The 12,749-nt window shown below is 46.6% G+C and overlaps 1 long non-coding RNA gene across 1 annotated transcript; it reads left to right on the top strand.

Annotated features, from left to right (window-relative positions):
• The first annotated feature begins 11,897 nt into the window (after nucleotides 1–11,897).
• On the top strand, nucleotides 11,898–12,480 carry LOC138647622 (uncharacterized). The gene is made up of 3 exons (XR_011315015.1): nucleotides 11,898–12,110; nucleotides 12,195–12,281; nucleotides 12,442–12,480. It is a non-coding gene; the product is annotated as an uncharacterized lncRNA (long non-coding RNA).
• The last annotated feature ends 269 nt before the right edge of the window (nucleotides 12,481–12,749 follow it).

Genomic DNA, 12,749 nt, shown 5'->3' with positions numbered 1-12,749 from the left:
AGGACAGGCATAGTCTCGTGTGACTCTTCCAGGACAGGCATAGTCTCATGTGACTCTTCAGGACAGGCATAGTCTTGTGTGACCCTTCAGGACAGGCATAGTCTCATGTGACTCTTCCATGGCAAGCATAGTCTCATGTGACTCTTCAGGACAGGCATAGTCTCATGTGACTCTTCAGGACAGGCATAGTCTCGTGTGACCCTTCAAGACAGGCATAGTCTTGTGTGACTCTTCAGGACAGGCATAGTCTCATGTGACTCTTCAGGACAGGCATAGTCTCATGTGACTCTTCAGGACAGGCATAGTCTTGTGTGACTCTTCAGGACAGGCATAGTCTCATGTGACTCTTCAGGACAGGCATAGTCTCATGTGACTCTTCAGGACAGGCATAGTCTCATGTGACTCTTCAGGACAGGCATAGTCTTGTGTGACTCTTCCACGACAGGCATAGTCTTGTGTGACTCTTCCAGGACAGGCATAGTCTTGTGTGACTCTTCCAGGACAGGCGTAGTCTCATGTGACTCTTCAGGACAGGCATAGTCTCATGTGACTCTTCAGGACAGGCATAGTCTCATGTGACTCTTCAGGACAGGCATAGTCTTGTGTGACTCTTCAGGACAGGCATAGTCTCATGTGACTCTTCAGGACAGGCATAGTCTCGTGTGACTCTTCAGGACAGGCATAGTCTTGTGTGACTCTTCAGGACAGGCATAGTCTCGTGTGACTCTTCAGGACAGGCATAGTCTCATGTGACTCTTCAGGACAGGCATAATCTCATGTAACTCTTCAGGACAGGCATAGTCTCATGTGACTCTTCCAGGACAGGCATAGTCTCATGTGACTCTTCAGGACAGGCATAGTCTCATGTGACTCTTCAGGACAGGCATAGTCTCATGTGACTCTTCAGGACAGGCATAGTCTCATGTGACTCTTCAGGACAGGCATAGTCTCGTGTGACTCTTCCAGGACAGGCATAGTCTTGTGTGACTCTTCAGGACAGGCACAGTCTTGTGTGACTCTTCCACGACAGGCATAGTCTCAAGTGACTCTTCAGGACAGGCATAGTCTCATGTGACCCTTCAGGACAGGCATAGTCTCATGTGACTCTTCCAGGACAGGCATAATCTCATGTGACTTTTCCAGGACAGGCATAGTCTTGTGTGACTCTTCCAGGACAGGCATAGTCTTGTGTGACTCTTTGAGAACAGGTGTAGTTTCTTGTGACTTTTCCAGGACAGGCATAGTCTCATGTGACTCTTCAGGACAGGCATAGTCTTGTGTGACTCTTCCAGGACAGGCATAGTCTCATGTGACCCTTCAGGACAGGCATAGTCTCATGTGACTCTTCAGGACAGGCATAGTCTCATGTGACTCTTCCAGGACAGGCATAGTCTTGTGACTCTTCAGGACAGGCATAGTCTCATGTGACTCTTCCAGGACAGGCGTAGTCTTGTGTGACCCTTCAGGACAGGCATAGTCTCATGTGACTCTTCCAGGACAGGCATAGTCTCATGTGACTCTTCCACGGCAAGCATAGTCTCATGTGACTCTTCCAGGACAGGCATAGTCTCATGTGACTCTTCAGGACAGGCATAGTCTTGTGTGACCCTTCAGGACAGGCATAGTCTTGTGACTCTTCCAGGACAGGCATAGTCTCATGTGACTCTTCCACGGCAAGCATAGTCTCATGTGACTCTTCAGGACAGGCATAGTCTTGTGTGACTCTTCAGGACAGGCATAGTCTCATGTGACTCTTCAGGACAGGCATAGTCTCATGTGACTCTTCAGGACAGGCATAGTCTCGTGTGACTCTTCAGGACAGGCATAGTCTTGTGTGACTCTTCAGGACAGGCATAGTCTCATGTGACCCTTCAGGACAGGCATAGTCTCATGTGACTCTTCCAGGACAGGCATAATCTCATGTGACTTTTCCAGGACAGGCATAGTCTTGTGTGACTCTTCCAGGACAGGCATAGTCTTGTGTGACTCTTTGAGAACAGGTGTAGTTTCTTGTGACTTTTCCAGGACAGGCATAGTCTCATGTGACTTTTCAGGACAGCCATAGTCTCATGTGACTCTTCAGGACAGGCATAGTCTCATGTGACTCTTCAGGACAGGCATAGTCTTGTGTGACCCTTCAGGACAGGCATAGTCTTGTGTGACTCTTCCAGGACAGGCATAGTCTCATGTGACTCTTCAGGACAGGCGTAGTCTCATGTGACTCTTCAGGACAGGCATAGTCTTGTGTGACCCTTCAGGACAGGCATAGTCTCATGTGACTCTTCAGGACAGGCATAGTCTTGTGTGACCCTTCAGGACAGGCATAGTCTTGTCTGACTCTTCAGGACAGGCATAGTCTCGTGTGACTCTTCCACGACAGGCATAGTCTCGTGTGACTCTTCCATGACAGGCATAGTCTCGTGTGACTCTTCCACGACAGGCATAGTCTCATGTGACTCTTCCACGACAGGCATAGTCTCGTGTGACTCTTCCAGGGCAGGCATAGTCTTGTGTGACTCTTCCAGGACAGGCATAGTCTTGTGTGGCTCTTCCAGGACAGGCGTAGTCTCATGTGACACTTCAGGACAGGCATAGTCTCATGTGACGCTTCAGGACAGGCATAGTCTCATGTGACTCTTCAGGACAGGCATAGTCTCATGTGACTCTTCTAGGACAGGCATAGTCTCATGTGACTCTTCCAGGACAGGCATAGTCTCATGTGACTCTTCAGGACAGGCATAGTCTTGTGTGACTCTTCAGGACAGGCATAGTCTCATGTGACTCTTCCAGGACAGGCATAGTCTTGTGTGACTCTTCAGGACAGGCATAGTCTTGTGTGACTCTTCCAGGACAGGCATAGTCTCATGTGACTCTTCCAGGACAGGCATAGTCTTGTGTGACTCTTCAGGACAGGCATAGTCTTGTGTGACTCTTCAGGACAGGCATAGTCTCATGTGACTCTTCCAGGACAGGCATAGTCTAGTGTGACTCTTCAGGACAGGCATAGTCTCATGTGACTCTTCAGGACAGGCATAGTCTCATGTGACTCTTCAGGACAGGCATAGTCTCATGTGACTCTTCAGGACAGGCATAGTCTCATGTGACTCTTCTAGGACAGGCATAGTCTCATGTGACTCTTCCAGGACAGTCATAGTCTCATGTGACTCTTCAGGACAGGCATAGTCTCATGTGACTCTTCAGGACAGGCATAGTCTCATGTGACTCTTCAGGACAGGCATAGTCTCGTGTGACTCTTCAGGACAGGCATAGTCTCGTGTGACTCTTCAAGACAGGCATAGTCTCATGTGACTCTTCAGGACAGGCATAGTCTCGTGTGACTCTTCCACGACAGGCATAGTCTCGTGTGACTCTTCCACGACAGGCATAGTCTCGTGTGACTCTTCCATGACAGGCATGGTCTCGTGTGACTCTTCCACGACAGGCATAGTCTCATGTGACTCTTCAGGACAGGCATAGTCTTGTGTGACCCTTCAGGACAGGCATAGTCTCATGTGACTCTTCAGGACAGGCATAGTCTTGTGTGACCCTTCAGGACAGGCATAGTCTTGTGTGACTCTTCAGGACAGGCATAGTCTCATGTGACTCTTCAGGACAGGCATAGTCTCGTGTGACTCTTCCACGACAGGCATAGTCTCGTGTGACTCTTCCACGACAGGCATAGTCTCGTGTGACTCTTCCACGACAGGCATAGTCTCATGTGACTCTTCCACGACAGGCATAGTCTCGTGTGACTTTTCCAGGGCAGGCATAGTCTTGTGTGACTCTTCCAGGACAGGCATAGTCTTGTGTGGCTCTTCCAGGACAGGCGTAGTCTCATGTGACACTTCAGGACAGGCATAGTCTCATGTGACGCTTCAGGACAGGCATAGTCTCATGTGACTCTTCAGGACAGGCATAGTCTCATGTGACTCTTCTAGGACAGGCATAGTCTCATGTGACTCTTCCAGGACAGGCATAGTCTCATGTGACTCTTCAGGACAGGCATAGTCTTGTGTGACTCTTCAGGACAGGCATAGTCTCATGTGACTCTTCCAGGACAGGCATAGTCTTGTGTGACTCTTCAGGACAGGCATAGTCTTGTGTGACTCTTCCAGGACAGGCATAGTCTCATGTGACTCTTCCAGGACAGGCATAGTCTTGTGTGACTCTTCAGGACAGGCATAGTCTTGTGTGACTCTTCAGGACAGGCATAGTCTCATGTGACTCTTCCAGGACAGGCATAGTCTAGTGTGACTCTTCAGGACAGGCATAGTCTCATGTGACTCTTCAGGACAGGCATAGTCTCATGTGACTCTTCAGGACAGGCATAGTCTCATGTGACTCTTCAGGACAGGCATAGTCTCATGTGACTCTTCTAGGACAGGCATAGTCTCATGTGACTCTTCCAGGACAGTCATAGTCTCATGTGACTCTTCAGGACAGGCATAGTCTCATGTGACTCTTCAGGACAGGCATAGTCTCATGTGACTCTTCAGGACAGGCATAGTCGCGTGTGACTCTTCAGGACAGGCATAGTCTCGTGTGACTCTTCAAGACAGGCATAGTCTCATGTGACTCTTCAGGACAGGCATAGTCTCGTGTGACTCTTCCACGACAGGCATAGTCTCAAGTGACTCTTCCATGACAGGCATAGTCTCGTGTGACTCTTCCATGACAGGCATGGTCTCGTGTGACTCTTCCAGGACAGGCATAGTCTTGTGTGACTCTTCCAGGACAGGCATAGTCTTGTGTGACTCTTCCAGGACAGGCATAGTCTTGTGTGACTCTTCCAGGACAGGCGTAGTCTCGTGTGACTCTTCAGGACAGGCATAGTCTCATGTGACTTTTCAGGACAGGCATAGTCTCATGTGACTCTTCAGGACAGGCATAGTCTCATGTGACTCTTCAGGACAGCATAGTCTCATGTGACTCTTCAGGACAGGCATAGTCTCATGTGACTCTTCAGGACAGGCATAGTCTCATGTGACTCTTCTAGGACAGGCATAGTCTCATGTGACTCTACCAGGACAGTCATAGTCTCATGTGACTCTTCAGGACAGGCATAGTCTCATGTGACTCTTCAGGACAGGCATAGTCTCATGTGACTCTTCAGGACAGGCATAGTCTCATGTGACTCTTCAGGACAGGCATAGTCTTGTGTGACTCTTCCATGACAGGCATAGTCTTGTGTGACTCTTCCAGGAGAGGCATAGTCTTGTGTGACTCTTCCAGGACAGGCATAGTCTTGTGTGACTCTTCCAGGACAGGCGTAGTCTCATGTGACTCTTCAGGACAGGCATAGTCTCATGTGACTCTTCAGGACAGGCATAGTCTCATGTGACTCATCAGGACAGGCATAGTCTCATGTGACTCTTCAGGACAGGCATAATCTCATGTGACTCTTCAGGACAGGCATAGTCTCATGTGACTCTTCAGGACAGGCATAGTCTCATGTGACTCTTCTAGGACAGGCATAGTCTCATGTGACTCTTCCAGGACAGTCATAGTCTCATGTGACTCTTCAGGACAGGCATAGTCTCATGTTACTCCTCAGGACAGGCATAGTCTCATGTGACTCTTCAGGACAGGCATAATCTCATGTGACTCTTCCAGGACAGGCATAGTCTTTTGTGACTCTTCCAGGACAGGCATAGTCTCGTGTGACTCTTCCAGGACAGGCATAGTCTTATGTGACTCTTCAGGACAGGCATAGTCTTGTGTGACCCTTCAGGACAGGCATAGTCTCATTTAAGTAAATAGGGCAGCACACTGCAGCGCCAAAACATGCAAACTTGAAAACACAAAATTTGAACTGCATTACTGCACTGAAAATATGAAAAATGAGAGCTTTTAGCGCATAAAAATGGCCAATTTTATGTGTACCTCGTAGCCACGATAAGGCATCTCTCTTATACGAGGCCCTACGCTTGACCTACCTCTCTGAGAATAAACGTCTCCATCTGAATGGGTACATGTGAAACCTCTCCTTGGACTCAAATTCTCTCTCACTGTGGAGGGGTATTGGACCTATTATAATTAAAACACCTGAAGCTAGGAGGCGGGGAGTGCACGATCAGAAGGCTAGAGAATACATTTCAAAAAACCTGATCTGCACATCCAAACATAGACACAGTGTGAACAGGTGTCTCTAGCCTTCTGATCGTGCACTCCCCGCCTCCTAGCTTCAGGTGTTTTAATTATAATAGGTCCAATACCCCTCCACAGTGAGAGAGAATTTGAGTCCAAGGAGAGGTTTCACATGTACCCATTCAGATGGAGACGTTTATTCTCAGAGAGGTAGGTCAAGCGTAGGGCCTCGTATAAGAGAGATGCCTTATCGTGGCTACGAGGTACACATAAAATTGGCCATTTTTATGCGCTAAAAGCTCTCATTTTTCATATTTTCAGTGCAGTAATGCAGTTCAAATTTTGTGTTTTCAAGTTTGCATGTTTTGGCGCTGCAGTGTGCTGCCCTATTTACTTAAATATATACGAGTTGGCGACTCTGGGTTCAGCACCTGTTCACACTGTGTCTATGTTTGGATGTGCAGATCAGGTTTTTTGAAATGTATTCTCTCGCCTTCTGATCGTGCACTCCCCGCCTCCTAGCTTCAGGTGTTTTAATTATAATAGGTCCAATACCCCTCCACAGTGAGAGAGAATTTGAGTCCAAGGAGAGGTTTCACATGTACCCATTCAGATGGAGACGTTTATTCTCAGAGAGGTAGGTCAAGCGTAGGGCCTCGTATAAGAGAGATGCCTTATCGTGGCTACGAGGTACACATAAAATTGGCCATTTTTATGCGCTAAAAGCTCTCATTTTTCATATTTTCAGTGCAGTAATGCAGTTCAAATTTTGTGTTTTCAAGTTTGCATGTTTTGGCGCTGCAGTGTGCTGCCCTATTTACTTAAATATATACGAGTTGGCGACTCTGGGTTCAGCACCTGTTCACACTGTGTCTATGTTTGGATGTGCAGATCAGGTTTTTTGAAAGGCATAGTCTCATGTGACTCTTCCATGGCAAGCATAGTCTCATGTGACTCTTCAGGACAGGCATAGTCTCATGTGACTCTTCAGGACAGGCATAGTCTCGTGTGACTCTTCAGGACAGGCATAGTCTCATGTGACTCTTCCAGGACAGGCATAGTCTCATGTGGCTCTTCCAGGACAGGCATAGTCTCATGTGACTCTTCCAGGACAGGCATAGTCTCATGTGACACTTCAGGACAGGCATAGTCTCATGTGACTCTTCAGGACAGGCATAGTCTTGTGTGACTCTTCCAGGACAGGCATAGTCTTGTGACTCTTCCAGGACAGGCATAGTCTCATGTGACTCTTCCAGGACAGGCATAGTCTTGTGTGACTCTTCAGGACAGGCATAGTCTCATGTGACTCTTCAGGACAGGCATAGTCTCATGTGACTCTTCAGGACAGGCATAGTCTTGTGTGACTCTTCAGGACAGGCATAGTCTCGTGTGACTCTTCAGGACAGGCATAGTCTCATGTGACTATTCAGGACAGGCATAGTCTCATGTGACTCTTCAGGACAGGCATAGTCTCATGTGACTCTTCAGGACAGGCATAGTCTTATGTGACTCTTCCATGGCAAGCATAGTCTCATGTGACTCTTCAGGACAGGCATAGTCTCATGTGACTCTTCAGGACAGGCATAGTCTTGTGTGACCCTTCAGGACAGGCATAGTCTTGTGACTCTTCCAGGACAGGCATAGTCGTGTGTGACCCTTCAGGACAGGCATAGTCTTGTGACTCTTCAGGACAGGCATAGTCTTGTGACTCTTCCAGGACAGGCATAGTCTTGTGTGACCCTTCAGGACAGGCATAGTCTCATGTGACTCTTCAGGACAGGCATAGTCTTGTGTGACTCTTCAGGACAGGCATAGTCTTGTGACTCTTCCAGGACAGGCATAGTCTCATGTGACTCTTCAGGACAGGCATAGTCTCATGTGACTCTTCCAGGACAGGCATAGTCTTGTGACTCTTCAGGACAGGCATAGTCTCATGTGACTCTTCAGGACAGGCATAGTCTTGTGTGACCCTTCAGGACAGGCATAGTCTCATGTGACTCTTCCAGGACAGGCATAGTCTCATGTGACTCTTCCACGGCAAGCATAGTCTCATGTGACTCTTCCAGGACAGGCATAGTCTCATGTGACTCTTCAGGACAGGCATAGTCTTGTGACTCTTCCAGGACAGGCATAGTCTCATGTGACACTTCCACGGCAAGCATAGTCTCATGTGACTCTTCAGGACAGGCATAGTCTTGTGACTCTTCCAGGACAGGCATAGTCTTGTGTGACTCTTCAGGACAGGCATAGTCTCATGTGACTCTTCAGGACAGGCATAGTCTTATGTGACTCTTCAGGACAGGCATAGTCTCATGTGACTCTTCAGGACAGGCATAGTCTCATGTGACTCTTCAGGACAGGCATAGTCTTGTGACTCTTCCAGGACAGGCATAGTCTTGTGTGACTCTTCAGGACAGGCATAGTCTCATGTGACTCTTCAGGACAGGCATAGTCTTATGTGACTCTTCAGGACAGGCATAGTCTCATGTGACTCTTCAGGACAGGCATAGTCTCATGTGACTCTTCAGGACAGGCATAGTCTCGTGTGACTCTTCCAGGACAGGCATAGTCTCGTGTGACTCTTCCAGGACAGGCATAGTCTCATGTGACTCTTCAGGACAGGCATAGTCTTGTGTGACTCTTCCAGGACAGGCATAGTCTCGTGTGACTCTTCCAGGACAGGCATAGTCTCATGTGACTCTTCAGGACAGGCATAGTCTTGTGTGACTCTTCCAGGACAGGCATAGTCTTTTGTGACCCTTCAGGACAGGCATAGTCTTGTGACTCTTCCAGGACAGGCATAGTCTCATGTGACTCTTCAGGACAGGCATAGTCTTGTGTGACTCTTCCAGGACAGGCATAGTCTTTTGTGACCCTTCAGGACAGGCATAGTCATGTGACTCTTCCAGGACAGGCATAGTCATGTGACTCTTCTCAGTAATAGAATAATGTTCACTATTGTTTGATGTCAATGCGTGGTCCAGACATGGAGATAATAATAGACAGAACCTGCTGCTAATACGCAGATAGTGAGTACTATGTTGCATCCTAGTTTGCAGCTGGAAAGTGAAGGGTTATAGCTCGAGACTCATTGTCAGGCTCTTCATGCAAATGTTGTTTTTCGGCATCTGTTTACCCTCACCCCCAGCGTCACCTCGTCTGAGATTTAATAATAATATGTTATGACGTTTGCATTTCTTTTGCAGCTAGAGCTGCGCTCCGATGCTCCTTTCTTGCAGCATAAAGAATGTGCTTATTTAGCTGTGATAAAAATGATAATTTGCAAGAGAAATGATTGTGGATTAGAGAGCGGAGGAGCGATTAGCCGGAGCTGCTAACTTTCCCAATGTGTGCATAGCCCTGCTGGTTTAGGGGAGCCTAATCCTTCTTAGGCTGCAAAAGGACCCTCAGACTGCTCAAGCAAGCAGGGCTTAGGCACCGCAAGCCTTCCAGAAAGTACTAAATCTTCACTTTAGCTGCCTTCGTTTCCTTCATCTTAAACTATAAGCTGTTTTTCTAAAGGATCCTTCCATAGACAAGCCCCTTTAGAAGCAGCCAGGATTTGGAAACCTAGATTGCTGGAATTTTTAAATCTAGAGTCCAAGTATACTCATGCACAGGAGGGGGATTAGGAACTCTGTCTGGGGTCACCATTAACCTCTCTTCTTCCAGCCGTCACATAGACATTTTTACTTGCCACTGGGTACAGACATGCAGCCTTCTTTACTGTAATATGCACTATGTGTACAGATGTGAAGGATCCACAGACACTGCAGGATCCAGGGGAATCTACAAGGATGTCACCCTCTGCTGGACTTTATCCACTTGTGTTTCTGCAGACCCTCCCACTTCCTTCCAGATAAAGCTGTCCACCATTCGGTTAGTCCAAAATGCTGCGGCTAGGTTAATAACCGGTCAACCTCGTCATGCCCCAATAACACGAATCATCTGCACACTGCACTCCCTGCCTGTACAATAAAGAATAACTTAAAGCTGTCTTGCTGTACTTTAAAGCCTTGAAGAAGTTTGTCCCAGCTACCTGAAGGACCTACTGCAACCTCCCACTAGTGATGGGTCATTTGAGAAAGAACCGAGACAAAGAGCCGGCTCCCTGCTGTGAACGATGGGAGCTGGCACCCAATTGAGAGCCACCAAATTCTCTGAATGGCTCTCACTTGGTGAAAAATGCTGGTGTTCAGATGACGTACATGTAGTGTGAATATAAAAATGAATACTTTGAGTCCATATTGAAACATACAGAATGCATTCACACCATGAGAGCGCAGCATTGCTGGTCATACGTTTACAGACAGACAATGCTCTCAGTGACACACTCTTGAGAACTGTTTACTTATTGTCTGAAAGCCTTTACCTCACAAACAGTTCTATGTTTCTCTATGTTTGTTGTTTTTTTTTGTAAATCATGGAGGTTTATTTATCCTCTGTCTGTGGTGGTTGTATCTAATCATTGTGGACTTTTCCCATCATTTGATGTTTGCCTGGTATCTCTGTTTCATCTTATCTTGAAAGCTGCCCACTGGAGGGGCAGGGTGAAACCAGAGTTACTACATAGTGTAAATCCCTATATAAGGTCAGAGAAGCATGACTAAGGCTACGTTCACATTAGCGTCATACGACGCTGCGTTGTCGACGCACGGCAACGCATGCGTCATGCGCCCCTATCTCTATCATTGGGGACGCATGCGTTGCGTTGTCGTGCGTTTTCGGTAAAACTCACGACGCATGCGTCGTTTCACCGCACCTGGGTGGCGTCGGAGACGCTACATGTAGCATTTTTGTAGCGTCAAAAAAACGCGCGCGTCGCACTTGCGTCGCTCGTGCGTCGTCAATGCGTTACAATTTCCCATTGAAACGTATTGACGACGCACTTGCGTCGCGGGTGTGCGTTTTGCGTGCGTTGTGCGACGCATGCGTCGTTAGATAAAAAGAAACAAAAAAGAGTCTAGACAGTGTCTAGACAGTGCAAACAGTGATAAAAACATCCCCCATATATAAAGAAAATGTTGGATTGTTGGTCACTTCTACTGTAGCATCTAGAGGCAACACATCACACCAGAACACCAGAATCCGCTGTCCAGAGATGTAAGTATAGAATGATTCTCTGCATTTTCTACATGTTTTTTAAAATTGTTTTTGCAAGTTGTGTTTTATATTCTGCACTGTGGTTAAAGATATTGTGGTATTTTTAGTCTGGTTGTGATGTATGGCGTTGTAAAGGATGGCGTTTCATTGTCTGCGGCCTAGATTATTGTTCTTTCTAGGATAGATTTTTCGTTTCCATTTTTTGGTTTGGTGGTGTTTTTTGAATTCAGTTGTGATGTTTTATTCTTGCGTTATATGATGGCGTTTAATAGTCTCCGGCCCTGTCGGTTTTATTGTAAAGTATGGTAGTATAGAATGATTCTGCGCCCTTTTATTACATTTATTAATTTTTTATTGCAAGATGTGTATTATGTTCAGCACTGTGGTTGTGTAAAGACATTGTTGTATGTTTTCTGTTGCGATGTATGGCGTTGTATGGCCTTTTATTGTCTCCGTCCCTGTCGGTTTTATTGTAAAGTACAGTGTGTTATTAATGTTTATGCCCTTACTTTTTGTGTGTTGTTACTTTTTAAAAAAATATGGTGTTTTTTGTGTTGCTCCGTTCATTCTGTACTTTTAAAAAAAAAAAAAAAAAAACCTTTTTTGTGATTACTACATTGGGTCTGTTGTAGATTAGTTTTCTTATCTTTAGGGTTTTGTACTCTGCCATTGGGTTGTCTCTGCCATTGTTTCTTTAATTTAATCAATGTGGCCGTGTTGTTTGCTCAGCGTTAGTTCAGTTGGAGTGCAATGTTCTTTGTGGTTTAAATGAATATTTTTTTTTTTTTTTTTATTTATTTATTGCTGGATTGTGCATAGGAGCATAGGATCAATGTTATTTTGTTCTTTATTTCAGATTTGCATTATTAGTCATGGCCAGCGGCACTGATTCCAGCAATACCCCACCGCTGAGGAGTCCGGTGAGTCCATGATCTACTATTGCTTACTATATTCCCCGTCATTTGTAGATGGGTCACTCAACTTTTTGGTAAACTATTTTGCAGGCTTCTTCAAGTGAGGAGGAGAACCAGGAGGAAGAGAGGGAGCAGCAGCAGGGACCACGGGGCCAAGCTGTGGTTGCAGGACGGAGCGTAAGTATTTCTTTCAAACCTATAATTTTTTATTTTTTTATTTTTTGCGGGTATGGGGGGTGGTGGGAGGTTGTGGTGTTGTGTGTAGTAGGTGGCGGTGGAGGAGGTAGGGACAATTTTTTTTATCTTTCAAACATTAATATTTTCTATTTTTTTTTAGGTTTCACAACGGGCCCTGGATGAGCCACTTAATATCGACCTTATGGTGGCATCAATAGAAGCACGGGGCCCGTTCTGGGACAGCCGTGACCCCCAGCACGTGGACCAGGGCATATTGCGGTGTCTGTGGTTGGAGGTGGCACAATCGCTGTGGGATGGCTTCGACAGCGCTTCCTCCAAGGCTAAAGCTAGTTTCCGTAAGTATTTCCAAAATGCTGCTGTGACCCATCATGCCAGGATTACACAACCGTCTGTGATGTCTTCTATTGGGATTGCACACGGTTGCGTAATCGTTTTCAATATATTATC

The sequence above is a fragment of the Ranitomeya imitator genome, chromosome 8 (assembly GCF_032444005.1).
Source record: "Ranitomeya imitator isolate aRanImi1 chromosome 8, aRanImi1.pri, whole genome shotgun sequence".
NCBI classification, from domain to species: Eukaryota; Metazoa; Chordata; class Amphibia; order Anura; family Dendrobatidae; genus Ranitomeya; species Ranitomeya imitator.
The sequence above is the reverse complement of the archived record's forward strand: the minus strand, read 5'-3'. Positions and strand labels throughout refer to the sequence as shown.